At 46.7% G+C, this 13,286-nt stretch overlaps 1 long non-coding RNA gene across 1 annotated transcript in view; it reads left to right on the forward strand.

The window, feature by feature from the left end:
• Window positions 1-11,774, forward strand: part of LOC311584901 — a 33,749-nt gene extending 21,975 nt beyond the window's left edge. Inside the window, exons 4-5 of the long non-coding RNA XR_014775029.1 lie at window positions 9,212-9,348; window positions 10,872-11,774. This is a non-coding gene — a long non-coding RNA (uncharacterized lncRNA). The remainder of the gene's footprint in view (window positions 1-9,211; window positions 9,349-10,871) is intronic.
• The last annotated feature ends 1,512 nt before the right edge of the window (window positions 11,775-13,286 follow it).

Genomic DNA, 13,286 nt, shown 5'->3' on the forward strand with positions numbered 1-13,286 from the left:
GAGAGATAAAATGATGGGTGACAACGAGCAAGAAGTCACGCAGACAGCAAGCAAGACAGAGACAGAGTCAGACAGAGAGCCGGAAGAAAAGTTCTCCTGGGCGTTCAGACCTCCAGCTTGTACCACAAATGCATGAGTCTCTGAGTTTTCCTTCTTCCCCTGTTTCTCAATGTCTCCTCAACAGCTAGTTCCTCTAGCTAGTTGTTCAACCAACCTGCTCAGTTCTCCCCACCGCGGATCCACCTCTGTTCTCTCCTCTTCACTGGTCCTGGAGCTGGCCTTGGGGAGCAGCAGCTTGGGAAATGATTTCCGGTGAACAGCATGAACACCCTTTGAGGTGAGTTCAGGCAAGACAGAAGCCCTCCGTGAAGCAGAAAGAGCAAACGTTCACTTGATCTTGATTTTCAGTATGATTTCACATCATGATAGAGGGGTTTCTTCCTTCTATCCAGAAGACTGGATGTATATAAATTTAGCACAATGAGAAACATTTTAAAGTCCATACTTAAAAGACAAATCAAAGGAAATTTAAACTCTTGATCTTGGAACTATGATAGGGGATCATATAGTGGATTTTTTTTTTACCAGAGTTAGATTAATAAATCAGGGCTACACTTATTAATGTCAAAGCTTTGAACAGTCTCAATACAACAGTTAACATAGATAGCAACAGGGAAAAATCCAAAGCATCACCTTCTTACAGCAACCTAGGCTTTCACTTATATTTGTTAACCTTGAAATACCTTCTTAGACCCTAAAATACTTTCTTAGGTCCTCACAATTTAAGCTTCTGTATCCTTAGGCCTTATATAAGCTTTACATCTTTCTTCCTTTCTAGTTATTTACCATGAGACAGAGGTGAGATTGCTGGGAGCAGTCACTGCCTCTCTGATTTCTTTACACTCTGCTCTCAGAAAATGATAGCGGTGTTATGCTCTTGCTTTCTGTTTAACTTTGAAAACATGTATAGGAGTCCAAATGAAGCTTAGCCTCGTAATTAATCACACTGGTTCTTAGCATGACTTGAGATATATTTCTGAACATGTTTAAGGATTTGATCATTTTAAGATGACTGTTAATTTGCATTTTTAATCATTAAAGACTAGGGTTTCAGGTCTCATCCCTGTTAAGTTGGAGCCTTAAAAATCATAAACATAGTCCATAACAACACTGGGAACCTTTTTGACCATTTTATGGTGTGCCAGTGTAGAGCATAAGAGTTTCCTGTACGATTTAGTTTATAAAAAGTCTATAGCTTATAAAAACCTAGGATTGGAGAGATGGCTCAGAGGTTAAGAACACTGGCTGCTCTTCCAAAGGTCCTGAGTTCAATTCTCAGCAACCATATGGTGGCTCACAACCATCTATAGAGGGATCTGAGGCCCTCTTCTGGACTACAGGTCTACATGCAGATAGAGCACTCACATACAGTAAATAAATATTTTTTAATCTAAAGCCATAGTATAGATTAGTAATATTAGCAAAAACAAAGATAAAAATTTTTCAAGATTTATTTATTTATTATACAGTGCTCTGCCTACCTGTACACCTGCCTGCGAGAAGAGGGCACTATATCTCATTATAGACGGTTGTGAGCCACCATGCAGTTGCTGGGAATTGACCTCAGGACCTTTGGAAGAGCAGCCAGTGTTCTTAACCTCTGAGCCATCTTTCTAGCCCTCAAAGATAAACATTTTAATGCAGTGATTTTTAACCTTTTGGGAGTGAAGGTAGAGCATAGTAACCGAGTTCTAACATTGTAAACAAATAACTGTCTCTAGAATTAGCATATCCCAATTTAAAATTATTTTTGGAACCACCCATTTTCAGAGTCAGCAATAGAGTAGAACATTATAAAACAACTTTCAAATTAATTTTGAATTTATTATATCAAATCCATTGGCCAGAAAGCCTGAAGATGAATCCTGAGCACAGGCAGCTGGTGACAGGAGAAACATCATTCATTAATTTATGCATCCAAGAACTAGTAAAGACATAAGTAGTTAGACATACATTTTAAATTACCTTGTTTATCTGGGTAGACTAACCTTGTAAGTTCACCATCATATAAGGAATGTTTTTAACCAGGGTTCAATCATATATATTTGTGTGTATATGTATATATGTGTGTGTGTGTGTGTGTGTATAGCATGTTGTAAAAATGTAACTTTGAATTTCTTTAAAAATCCACACCAATTTAAAATGAGACTTGTTGCTTTCTTAGTCTAAAAGAAGTTTGTTAGGACTAAGAAGTTTTTTTTTTAATATTTTATTTAATTTTAATTTATGTCCGTTCGTGTGGGAGTGTCAGATTTTGGAGTTACAGACAGTTGTGAGCTGCCATGTGGGTGTTGGGAATTGAACCCGGGTCCTTTTGGAAGAGCAGGCAGTGCTCTTAACCACTGAGCCATCTCTCCAGCCCCCAGACTAAGAAGTTTTATAATTGTTGTTTTATACCACATGGTCATCATAAGATGGTGGAGTCACATGGCAGATTGCAGACCATGTGGTCAATGCGGTTGTAATTTTAAAACATCTGTGTTTCAATAGGTGTTATAAACACATATGCACACATATATATGTTCTAAATCAGAGTTGAACTTAGATTTTAAACACCATACCCAATGAGCAAATTATACAAATCCTTTGATAAGAGTTAAAAGCATAATCTTAAATTATCATTTTCTAAGAGCAGAATGTAAAAAAATCAGAGAGAAAAAAAATTTTTCCCTTTGGTTTCTCAAGACAGGGTCTCAAGACAGGCCTTGGCTGTCCTGGACTCACTTTGTAGACGAGGCTGGCCTCGAACTCACAGCAACCGACTCACCTGCCTCTACCTCCCGAGTGCTGGGATTAAAGGCGTGTGCCACCACCACCTGGCACTTAAGAGAAAAGATTTTTAAAAGCTGGAAAGTAGATGCTCAAGGCTGAGAGGCTTTGAGAACATAGAGCAGACGTTAGCTATTTGGGGATCATTTGTCTGTGGTGGTTTCTGGCTTTTAATGAGGCCAGGTTTTTGTAATAGAGAGTTAATTGAAGATGGGACGGGGCCTGTAATTGCTTTTGAAACTCCGGCAGGCCAGCTGGGGGAGGGGCAAGCGGTGGTCAGCAGGTCCACGCGGAGGAATTGGACTAAGTAGAATTTAGGATCAAATTCACAGACAAATGGTTCATACATACATCAGGAGTGGTCAAATTCACAGCTTGGCCTGGAGTAGCCAGTGGGCAGCTCGGGAGCAGGCGAGCCATGTGGGCTCTGGTCCTGCCCTGTCCTGAGCTACTGCAAACTTAAATTCCACAGAGGGGGGGAGAAACCAAAGAGAAAGAGACAACTTTGAGAAAAGAAAAATGGGGAAGTGCTTTCCATTTCATCGATCGCTCTTAGTGTTCCTGAATAATATTAGAAATTTGATCAGAAAGGAGAATACATTTAAAGCCCTTCGGGTTGGGTGGAGAGACTGGAGCTTCCCCAGCGCAGAATGAGAAAATACAAAGCCACTGTTCCTGTGCGTGAGAAAGGGGAATGGAAGGTGCCTGAGCCTGTAGTCATGGGCGTCCCCAGGCCTCAGGGGGGACAGTGTGGACCAAGCCAGTTAGCTTTTCATCAGCCAGCTAACACGGAAGTCAGGGCCTTAGCCAGGTTAGGCCAGAGAAGACTCAGCACGCGGCACCTCGTCTTTAGCCCCAGTGAAGGCCGAGGTCTTGTAGACGAATCTCATCCCCTGGAAAGGACTGAGGCAGAAAGCCATGAAGGCCTAGGGGTTACAGGCAGCTCCAGGGCGGAGATGACAGAGGAGCAGGAAAGGCTGCAGTAGCCTAGTAGGGCTTAAAATAAACTGCAGGGTTGCAGTTTGGGGGCAGTGGGGTGTCACTGGTAGATGGGATGGTGAGCAGTACTGGTGAGTCCCTGTGTGTGGTACCAGGAAAGAAAGCCAATGTGTTGTGGGCGGACAGTAGGAGGGATCCCAGTATACAAAGATTGCCCCCCATCTTGCACCCCTGCCCCTAGATTCACAGCACCAATGTTATAATATATACAGGTCGCCTCTCAACATATATGGTACAAGGATATTTATTCAAGGGAAGGGGAGGGGAGAGGAGGGGAGTTAGGGACTGAGTGAGCTTTGAGGCTGGAGGGAGACAGAGGACAGAGAGAGAAATAGTGAGTAGGAGAGAGAGAGACAGAGGGAGAGAAACCGAGAGTTTGGGGGGGGGGAGGAGAGAGAGAGAGAGAGAGAGAGAGAGAGAGAGAGAGAGAGAGAGAGAGACCAGGAGAAAGCAAGAAAGAGAGAGAAAAAGGCTGGCAGGCACACACTTGGAGCCTACCTAGCACACTGGCACACACCTGACAGCAATGGCAGGCAAGGATGTAAGAAGTTGCTAGGCAACCTAGAATCAGGCTACTGGAATAACACTTGCTCCTCATTTGAGTCTTGTCCTTTTTTCCTCCTGTGTTTTTTCCTCTAATGAGTTCTTTTGAGGCTGGGGGTGGGGGGTGTTCCTATGCATTGAGTAATGGCAGGTGCCATGGACAGAGAGTGGACAGAGAGGAGAGGGACAAAAGACAGCCTTCCTGAACTTATTTTTTACGAGCCAGGTAGGTATTGCGGGTCCAGACGCCAGATACTTGCCGACAGGACCCATGGTGCGTATTAGCGTACCACGTTCCAGAATTCTAGGCCCTCTTTTTTTGGGAGATTTAAGTCCTCTTGATTTAAGTAAGCTCTCAGAGAATGAATTTGGAAATCCCTCTGGTGTGATGTTGAGTTCCCCATGACAGGAAAGGGGGGAAGTGCTGCCAGAGACGATCTCCAGTCCTGAGGCAACTGACACACCCTAACAAGCACAAGTCTGTCCAAAGATTTAGGAACCAGGCAGACATCCTAGGGACATTTTTATGGCCACTGCATCACCATGTTCTTTATGAGAAGCTAAAAGATTATTTGCCTACACCCAGCCAGGCTGTCAGGGTTCAAAAAGAGGGCAGGAGGATCTTCAACCAATATCGGGGAGCAGCCCTGGACCAAAAGGCTTCAGTTGTCCGCAAAGCGTATCCGGTCCCTCGCAAAGGTGCAAACCGAGAAAGTAAAGCAAGGAAAGGAAAGTAGACAACTGGTCCTCAGGCGGGACAATCGGGTGAAAAATGCCTCTTACCTCAGGAGGGGGGAGGTGTACTCACAAATCCTGCATGGCCCAGTGGCCCTGTTCAGGCACCAGCTGTGATCCTTCCCCACCCCATCCCCTGGGGATCGTTGGCCAATATTAGTCCACAAAGGCAAAAGAGCAGAGACAACAGACGGGGGAGGGGTATCCAGATAAGACTCAAATATAAGCGAATGACTGACTTCCAGGAGCAGCTTCAGTGAGACAGCTCAACTTTATTTAGAGTGAACAAAGGTTATATAGTTCTTGGGGTGGGAGATGGGTGAGGGGTTCCCAGGGTAGGTGTACACTATGGGCTGGGGCCTGAAGTGCTTTACACTCCAGGAATCCCAGATGCTGTCAGGGGTAGGCTCTTATCCGGAGAGAGGAAGCTGAACGTGCATTTTGGCAAGGGGCTATGTGATACCCCCCTCAGGGGTGGAGGTCATGCCTAGAGACACTCTGCAGGTGAATTCAGGCAGAGAAAGGGGGTCCCCCATTCTGTGCCGAGCTCGGGAGAGCTGTCCGGACATGGTGGACTGCGGCCTCAAACAGCAGGGTGGTCCAACGTAACTGGTTGATAACACTCTCGTGTTGAAGATACCGCACACCTGGAGATGAGAGGTATAAAGCAGCCAAGCTGGAACTGGGCTTCAGACCTTGTGCCTGTAGTTCATAATCCAGGCTGGGAGGCGGGAAAAGCAACAGCGGTCTTGTCCAGCTGCGGACTCTATGAAGTATAATTTCTGGGTATGATATTCACATTGGCGCGCCAATATCATGACTTTTACTGGGGAAGCCAACTGTAGGCATAAGGTTATTGTGTAATTGAAATGCTGATTTCTGCACCCCTCCCCCGCCAACCACTCCGTGAATGTATTTGAGCCCCCTCTACAAGAGAATCCATCCCTAACACCGTAACACCCTAACACCCAAACATATGACTGGTGAGGGCCCAGGTCCTACGGGGATCCGAAGACTGCTGCTCAGCTGAATTGACACGGCCTCACACAACCTGCTGAATATCTGTTCCTAAGCAACAGATAAAGGCTATTGTCAGGATTAGCCAGAGGAGTCTCTTGTCACCGTGAAACTGCAGTGAGTGCCAGGACCTGTGGCTGCACAAGATGCTGAGAAGAAATGGCTGAGGCTCAGCCCTGAGTAAGCCCACCTCACCGTGAGGCCCAGGGAACTTTGCAGAAGAGGGAGGGGAAGGAATATGCGAGTTGGAAGACAGGGAGAAAGGCTGTAAAAAGCCAGGGCCACCATAAACTCACGGCAGCTGAGCCTGCAGGAACAGGTCCACACAGGTTTTTGGTTTTTGCTTTTGTTTGTTTGTTTGTTTGTTTGTTTTGTTTTGTTTTTCCTGTTATTGTGATAAAAATGCCCTGACCAAAAGCAACTTGGGGATGGGGAGGGGATGGCTTGTTTCTAGGTACCAGTCCATGACTGAGAGAAGTCAGGGTAGAAGTTCAAGTGGGAGCCAAGACAGGAGCCATGTATGAAAGCTGCTTCCTGGCTTGCTCCCTCTGGCTCAGGGTTGTACAAGGAAGGATCTCACCCACAGCATGGCCGGGTGCCCACAGAGGGCGGGGCCCGCCCGCCCCGCCCGGCCCGCCCACGTCAATCAGCAAGACTGCTCCCCACAAATGTGTCTACGGGCCTGTTTGATATTGGCAACTCAGTTGAGACTTCTGTTGGGGGTTGTTCTGGTGCCCTTTGTATACAAATGCTGAAATCTGGGCCTCCAAAATCTGGTTGCAGTCCGGGAGTATTGCCACGAACTCTGAACTCTGAACGGTGTTGTATAAACTTTGCTCCCCGGTCATCTCTGATTGGTTAGTTAAAAAAAAAAAAAAGCTGGACAGCCTGTAGCTGGGCAGAAGAGAGGTAGGCGGAGCTTGTGTTCCCAGGCCTGGGGTCTCAGCTTGGGACCACAAGGGAAGGGAGGGAAGAAAAAGAAAGGATGTGGCCTGATGGAGCAGATGTAGCCCAGACAGGACCAACATTTTCTTCTTGTTGTTTTGTTTTCTGTGTTATCTTGCCTGGCCTTGGAGTCACTTTGTAGACCAGGCTGGCCTCAAATTTACATCAGTCTGCCTGCCTCTGCCTCCCAAGTGCTGGGATTAAAGGTATGCGCCACCACGCCCAGCTCAACAGGACCAATTTTAACAAGTAAATTGGAGCATGTGGCTGGGAAGTAGGCAGACTGGCCTAGAGAATTAGTATAAAGCGTTATCTGCCCAGTTATTGAGCTTCTAGCTTATTAATAATAAATATAGGTCTGTGTGTCATTTATTTGGGAGCTGAACGGGTGAATAGAAAAGCCCTCTGAAGCCAGGCAGTGGTGGTGCACTCCTTTAATACCAGCACTCAAGAGGCAGAGACAGGCAGATCACTGGGAGTTCGAAGCCAGCCTGGTCTACAAAGTAAGTCCAGGACAGCCAGGGCTACACAGAGAAACCCTGTCTCAAAAAACAAAACGAAACATCAAAGGTACAGCCAGGTGTGGTGGTACACACCTTTAATCCCAGCACTTGGGAAGTAGAGGGAGGCAGATCTCTGAGTTCAAGGCCAGCCTGGTGTACACTCCCTTCCCTCCTCTGTCCTCCACTCTCTAACTTTCTTCTCCCACAGAGTCTGGGTAGTAGACTGACCTGGTACTTGCTACAGAGACAAAGCTGTTCTCTGTGGCAGTTCTTTCACCTCTGTATCCCCAGCGTGGGATTGCAGGCATGTACATCATGCCCAGCTTACATTGTTTTAATTACTATACATTTATAACATGTTTTGGTACCTGGTATATTAAATTCTCTCCTCCCCCCCCCCACCTCTCTCTCTTTCTCTATATGTGTGTGTGTGTGTGTGTGTGTGTGTGTGTGTGTGTGTGTGTGTGTTCCAGAACAAAGGAGAGCCTGGGGGACAGCGAGGCTCTATCCTGGCCCTCCCTCTTGTTTGAAATAGGTCCTCTCGTTTGCTGCTATGTATGAGAAGCAAGCTGGCCTGAGAATCTCCTGTCTCTGTGGCTTACCTCAGTGCTGGGTGCTGGCATCTGGGTATGTGTTAGGATGTCGTAGGCTCCCATGCGACTTCTGGGGATCTGGACTCAAGTCTCAGACATGTGTGGCCAACACGTTATCTAGTTAATCTTTCAGCCCATGAACACAGACAAATGGTCAGTACCATAAAAAACAAGCTAATTAACCTATCATGTTATGATATGGACCACACTGTACATCAAGATGAAAAGAGCCCATCACAACATCCTAACTTTGGAAATTAAAGACACAGTTCTTCATGACTCTAAAGAGGACATGACTACCTTTTTGTTTTGTTTTGTTTGGTTTGTTTGTTTGTTTTTGGTTTTTGTTGTTTTTTTTTTAGACAGGGTTTCTCTGTGTTAGCCTTGGCTGTCCTGGACTTGCTTTGTAGACCAAGCTGGCCTCGAACTCACAGCAACCTGCCTGCCTCTGCCTCCCCAGTGCTGGGATTAAAGGCGTGCACCACCAAGCTTTATAGTTCTCATCTAAGAGATTTTGTACAATTTTGTTGGGTATATAGACACTTTGTGTTTTTATGCCTTTACAACAGCATCTTCAGCATTTAACTTTATAACTTGCTTGTCATAGGAATGTGATTGATTTTTTATTTTGTTTTGTTTTTGGTTTTGTTTTTTGAGATAGAGTCTCTCTGTATTACCCTTGGCTGTCCTGGACTCGCTTTGTAGACCAGGCTGGCCTGGAACTCACAGCGATCCACCTGCCTCTGTCTCCCGAGTGCTGGGATTAAAGGTGTGCATCACCATGCCCGGCGTGATTGATTTTTAAAACTGTTCTTTTTAAAGTTTTATTTATTTACTATTAACTTGTGAGCTGTGTGTGTGTGTGTGTGTGTGTGAGAGAGAGAGAGAGAGAGAGAGAGAGAGAGAGAGAGAGAGAGAGAGAGAGAGAGAACCCCTGAGCTTCCCAAAGCGGTTGTTTCGGCTGCCTAACTAACTCACTATAGGAATGCTGGGATTGAAGGCGTGCACCACCACATCTGACTTGACGTTTAACTTTTGCTTTTGCAGAGATGTTTGGCTTGTGGAGGAGGCTATCTGGGAATCATACTCGAGGCCTCGTTCATGGTAGGCCAGGGTGCGACCACTGAGCGACACTTCCATTTGCAGTCTCACAGGAAGGAGATGGTAGTTTCAGTGTCTCCACTGTAAGTGTTTTCACAAATAACATTTGCTCCTGTGTCTTTTTCACTGTTGTCACTCTTGTGGGTATATGGTGGTATCTAATTGTGGTTTGAATAATAACAACTTAGAGAATGAAACACCATGAGTAACGAGCGTTCTATCTACCTGCTAGAGATTCATCTCGTTTGATGAAACAGTTGTGCAGAGGCAGGCAGATTTGTGAGTTCGAGGCCAGCCTGGTCTACAGAGCCAGTTCCAGGACAGCCAGGTCCACACAGAGAACCCCTGCCTCAAAAGAAAGGGAAAAAAAAAGAAAGAAAGAAAGCAGGAACTGCATGCTTTAATCCTAGCACTAGGGAAGTAAAGGCAGAGAAAGTTTCAGACCAAGTTGGGCTACATGGTGCGATGCCCCTCCCCATATCAAACAAACGGAAAGTTTTGGAGAGATGGCCCAGCAGTTATGATTCCAGGAGACCCAAATTCAATACTGGCACCCACATGGTGCCTCAGGACCATCAGTAGCTCAAGTGCCAGGAGACCCAGGGCCACAGCGTAAGCTTTGGTCCTTCGCCAGAGCAGCAAGTGCTCTTTGGACGAGCTACCTCTCCAGCCCCTCTGTCCCTTCCTCATCGCTCTATCTCCATCTCTTCCTCTCCTCCTCACCAACCAACCTCTCGGGGACCTGTGCCGGTCACCCAAAGCTTTAATTACATCTCTCCATCCATCCATCCATCCATCCATCCGTCTGCCTATTAGAGCATCACCTAAGTGCCACGGCACAGTGCGGAAGTCAGAGGTCAGAGGTCAGAGGTCAACTTGCAGGAGTTGTTTCTCTACGTGTACTAGGAGATCCACGCGGGTCCTCAGGGCTGTCCATGAGAACCGCTTCCTACTGAGTCACCTCACCAGCCCACCACACTTACCCTTTAAAGTTGTGACTGGCAGCCGGGCGTGGTGGCGCACGCCTTTAATCCCAGCACTCGGGAGGCAGAGGCAGGCGGATCGCTGTGAGTTCGAGGCCAGCCTGGTCTACAAAGTGAGTCCAGGATGGCCAAGGCTATACAGAGAAACCCTGTCTTGAAAAACCAAAAAAAAAAAAAAAAAAGTTGTGACTGGCTGTGCTCTTTCCACCTCTTGATTCACTACACCGTACCACATACGCCTCTAGTGTTTTAAATTGTGGTTTGTGGCCCAGGTGGATTAGGAGTGCGAAACAACTACAGAGCTTTTAACTAACGGCTCCCTGAGCATTACTCACCTCGCTGGAGGTAGGACGCTGTGAATATGGTGCACGCCCTGGGGACCTCAGAGGTTTTTAGATCTCTCCAGATAAAGCAGCGCCTACCTGTTTGGTGGACGATGAGGAACTAGCCCTATGGGACCCAGAGATACCATGAGGTGCACAACATGCTCCCCACCCTGCTGGGGATGCCCACCAATAGAATATGCTGGGAGAGGTTGTGGTAAAACGGTTTGATGCTGTGCAGACCGGCTACCCATGTGCATCCTGGGAACGCTCTTCTGACCCATCTGCCTCTGTGCTCAGAGCCTGCAGGTGCTGTTCTCTGATCCGATCCTGCGGACAATTAGGACCCCTGTGTGTCCTCAACATGTACTAGGAGCAGCACACTCAGCGGCATTGGGAGTCGTCCCTGATGGCCCTGCGGAAGGAGCTGGGCATCAGCCCTCCCCGGAAGCACAGCCAGGCCCTGCCCTAGCCCCAGCTGCTACACAGGGTGGGCTGGACCTGCTTCTCCACGCACTGCCTTCTTGGGATAAAGGAGCCTTTTCCGCTGCCTTTGTGTCTTTTCTTTGAGTCTTGAACTCAGAGCTTCATTTATCATTATTTGTATAGTCACTGCTGTCACGTGCCTTGAGGGCCAGCCCAGGAAAGAGCAGGCAGGGCAGTGGGTAACATGAGCTATCCAAAGTGAGAAATATGCATGCTTGGATCACACTGGATTGTTCAGGTCTGAAGCCCCTTTTCTGGGCAGTTACTCTGATAGGACATCTGTCTGTCAAACCCCTCTTCGAATGTTTGATTGCCACATCTTGTTCCAAATCCCTGAGAAGAGTGCTGGGGCTAGAAGGTGTCTCTCCTATTGAATGAAGCTCCCATCAGGCCGAGGGGGAAAAAATGATGTGTTTGGGAAGCAAGTTGATGTGAGGTGGATTTGTGGCCGTTTAAATTGTCAGTTTAGGCTGTAGAATCACCCTGGAGACAAATCTCAGGCGTGTCCATGAAAGGTTTTCTAGATTACTTTAACTAAGGTGAATCATCTCATGGCTGCGTTAAAAGGAGCCCAGGCTGGCCCCAAACTCATGACCTCCCTGTTCAGCCTCCTGTGTGCTGGGACGGCAGGCATTCCTTCTTCCAGCCCCCTTCCCCTGTCTTCCTCTTTTCTCCCCCCCTTGTCTTCCTCTTTCCCCTCTTCTTCTAGATAGTGCCTCACACTGTAGCCCAGGCTGTCCTCAAACTGCTGGAATCCTTCTGCCTCAGTCTCCCAAGTGCTGGGATTATAGGATGAGCCGCCGTACCTCATTTCTAGTCTCTACTTCTGTAGACTCTTTTTAAAGATTCCACATATAAATGAAAACAAACAATGTTTTCCTATGCCTGGCTTATTTCATTTAACATACTATTTTCCAGTTCCCTCCGTGTTTCTGTAAATGACACTTTAATTTTTTTTTCCTTTTTCTTGGAAAAAATGTTTTCATAATATATATAAACACTACATGTAAACATTAAGACATGCTCTCTCTACATAGCCCTTAGTGTTCTGGTGCTCCTCATGTAGCTCAGGCTGGCCCTTACTGTTCTGGTGCTCCTCATGTAGCCCAGGCTGGCCTTGAGTTTACAGAAGCCCACCTGTCTCTGCCTCCAGAGTTCTAGGATTAAAGGTGCGTGCCACTGCACCCAGGTCATATAGTGTACAATATTCATGCCTTCTCTTCCCCAAGACTTTCATCTTTTTTTTTTTTTCGAGACAGGGTTTCTCTGTGTAGCCCTTGGCTGTCCTGGACTCATTTGGTAGACCAGGCTGGCCTCGACCTCACAGGGATCCGCCTGCCTCTGCCTCTTGAGTGCTGGGATTAAAGGCGTGTGCCGCCATCACCCGGCTAACTTTTGTTATTTTTATAACTAAATACTATGCACTAAACTTTCCACCACCAGCTGATAGACACGTAGTTTAACTCAGTATCGTGCCTATAATGGGCAGCACTACAACCACCATGTTGGTTGAATGTCTACACCACACCTTTCGCTGTCTCTCCATGTTAGCCAGGAACTAGGACTCCTAGGTCCTATTCTAGTTAACAGTTTAAAGTATTTCACAAAAGAGCTAAGTATGGGCTACGCTTGGGACAGCATGAAGCAGATTAAGATCACTTGTCCGCATTCCTCAACTTTGAAAATTTAGAAAGAGATTTAATGTGCATGCATCACCTGCGTGTATGTATGCACACCGCTGTGCATGCCCGGGGTCCTTGGGGGTCAGAAGAGGGTGTCAGGCTCCCTGGAACTGATCATAGATGGCTGTGAACCATCTGGCTGCTGGGAACTGAATGAATCTAGGCCCTCAGCAAGAACAAGTGCTCTTAACTGCTGAGCCAGCTCTCCCTCACCAGCACCCCCTTTGTTTTCTTTACTTCATTCTTGGGGGGGGGTGAAGAGGGACAGGAGTGTTGGGGGGGGGGCTTGAGGGAGTTTATTTTGGCCCTAGCTTTCCCCAGCATTTTGAAATCACTTTGCTTGGGGTTAAAAAAAAAAGTTATGGGAGCCAATTTATATCGTTTTCGGGAGATAATGTACTCCTTTCTGTTGGTGGTGACAACTGGGAGACAGGGTAAACCAGTTTTCTGAATACAGAAGGAACAAAGGCTTGCATGAAATCTTACTTCAGTCAAACATTTAAAATGCAGCAAATATTTATTCAGTGTCTATTTTGTGCCAGGTACA

Source organism: Acomys minous (genome assembly GCF_964271855.1).
Source record: "Acomys minous genome assembly, chromosome: 15".
Lineage (NCBI taxonomy): Eukaryota > Metazoa > Chordata > Mammalia > Rodentia > Muridae > Acomys > Acomys minous.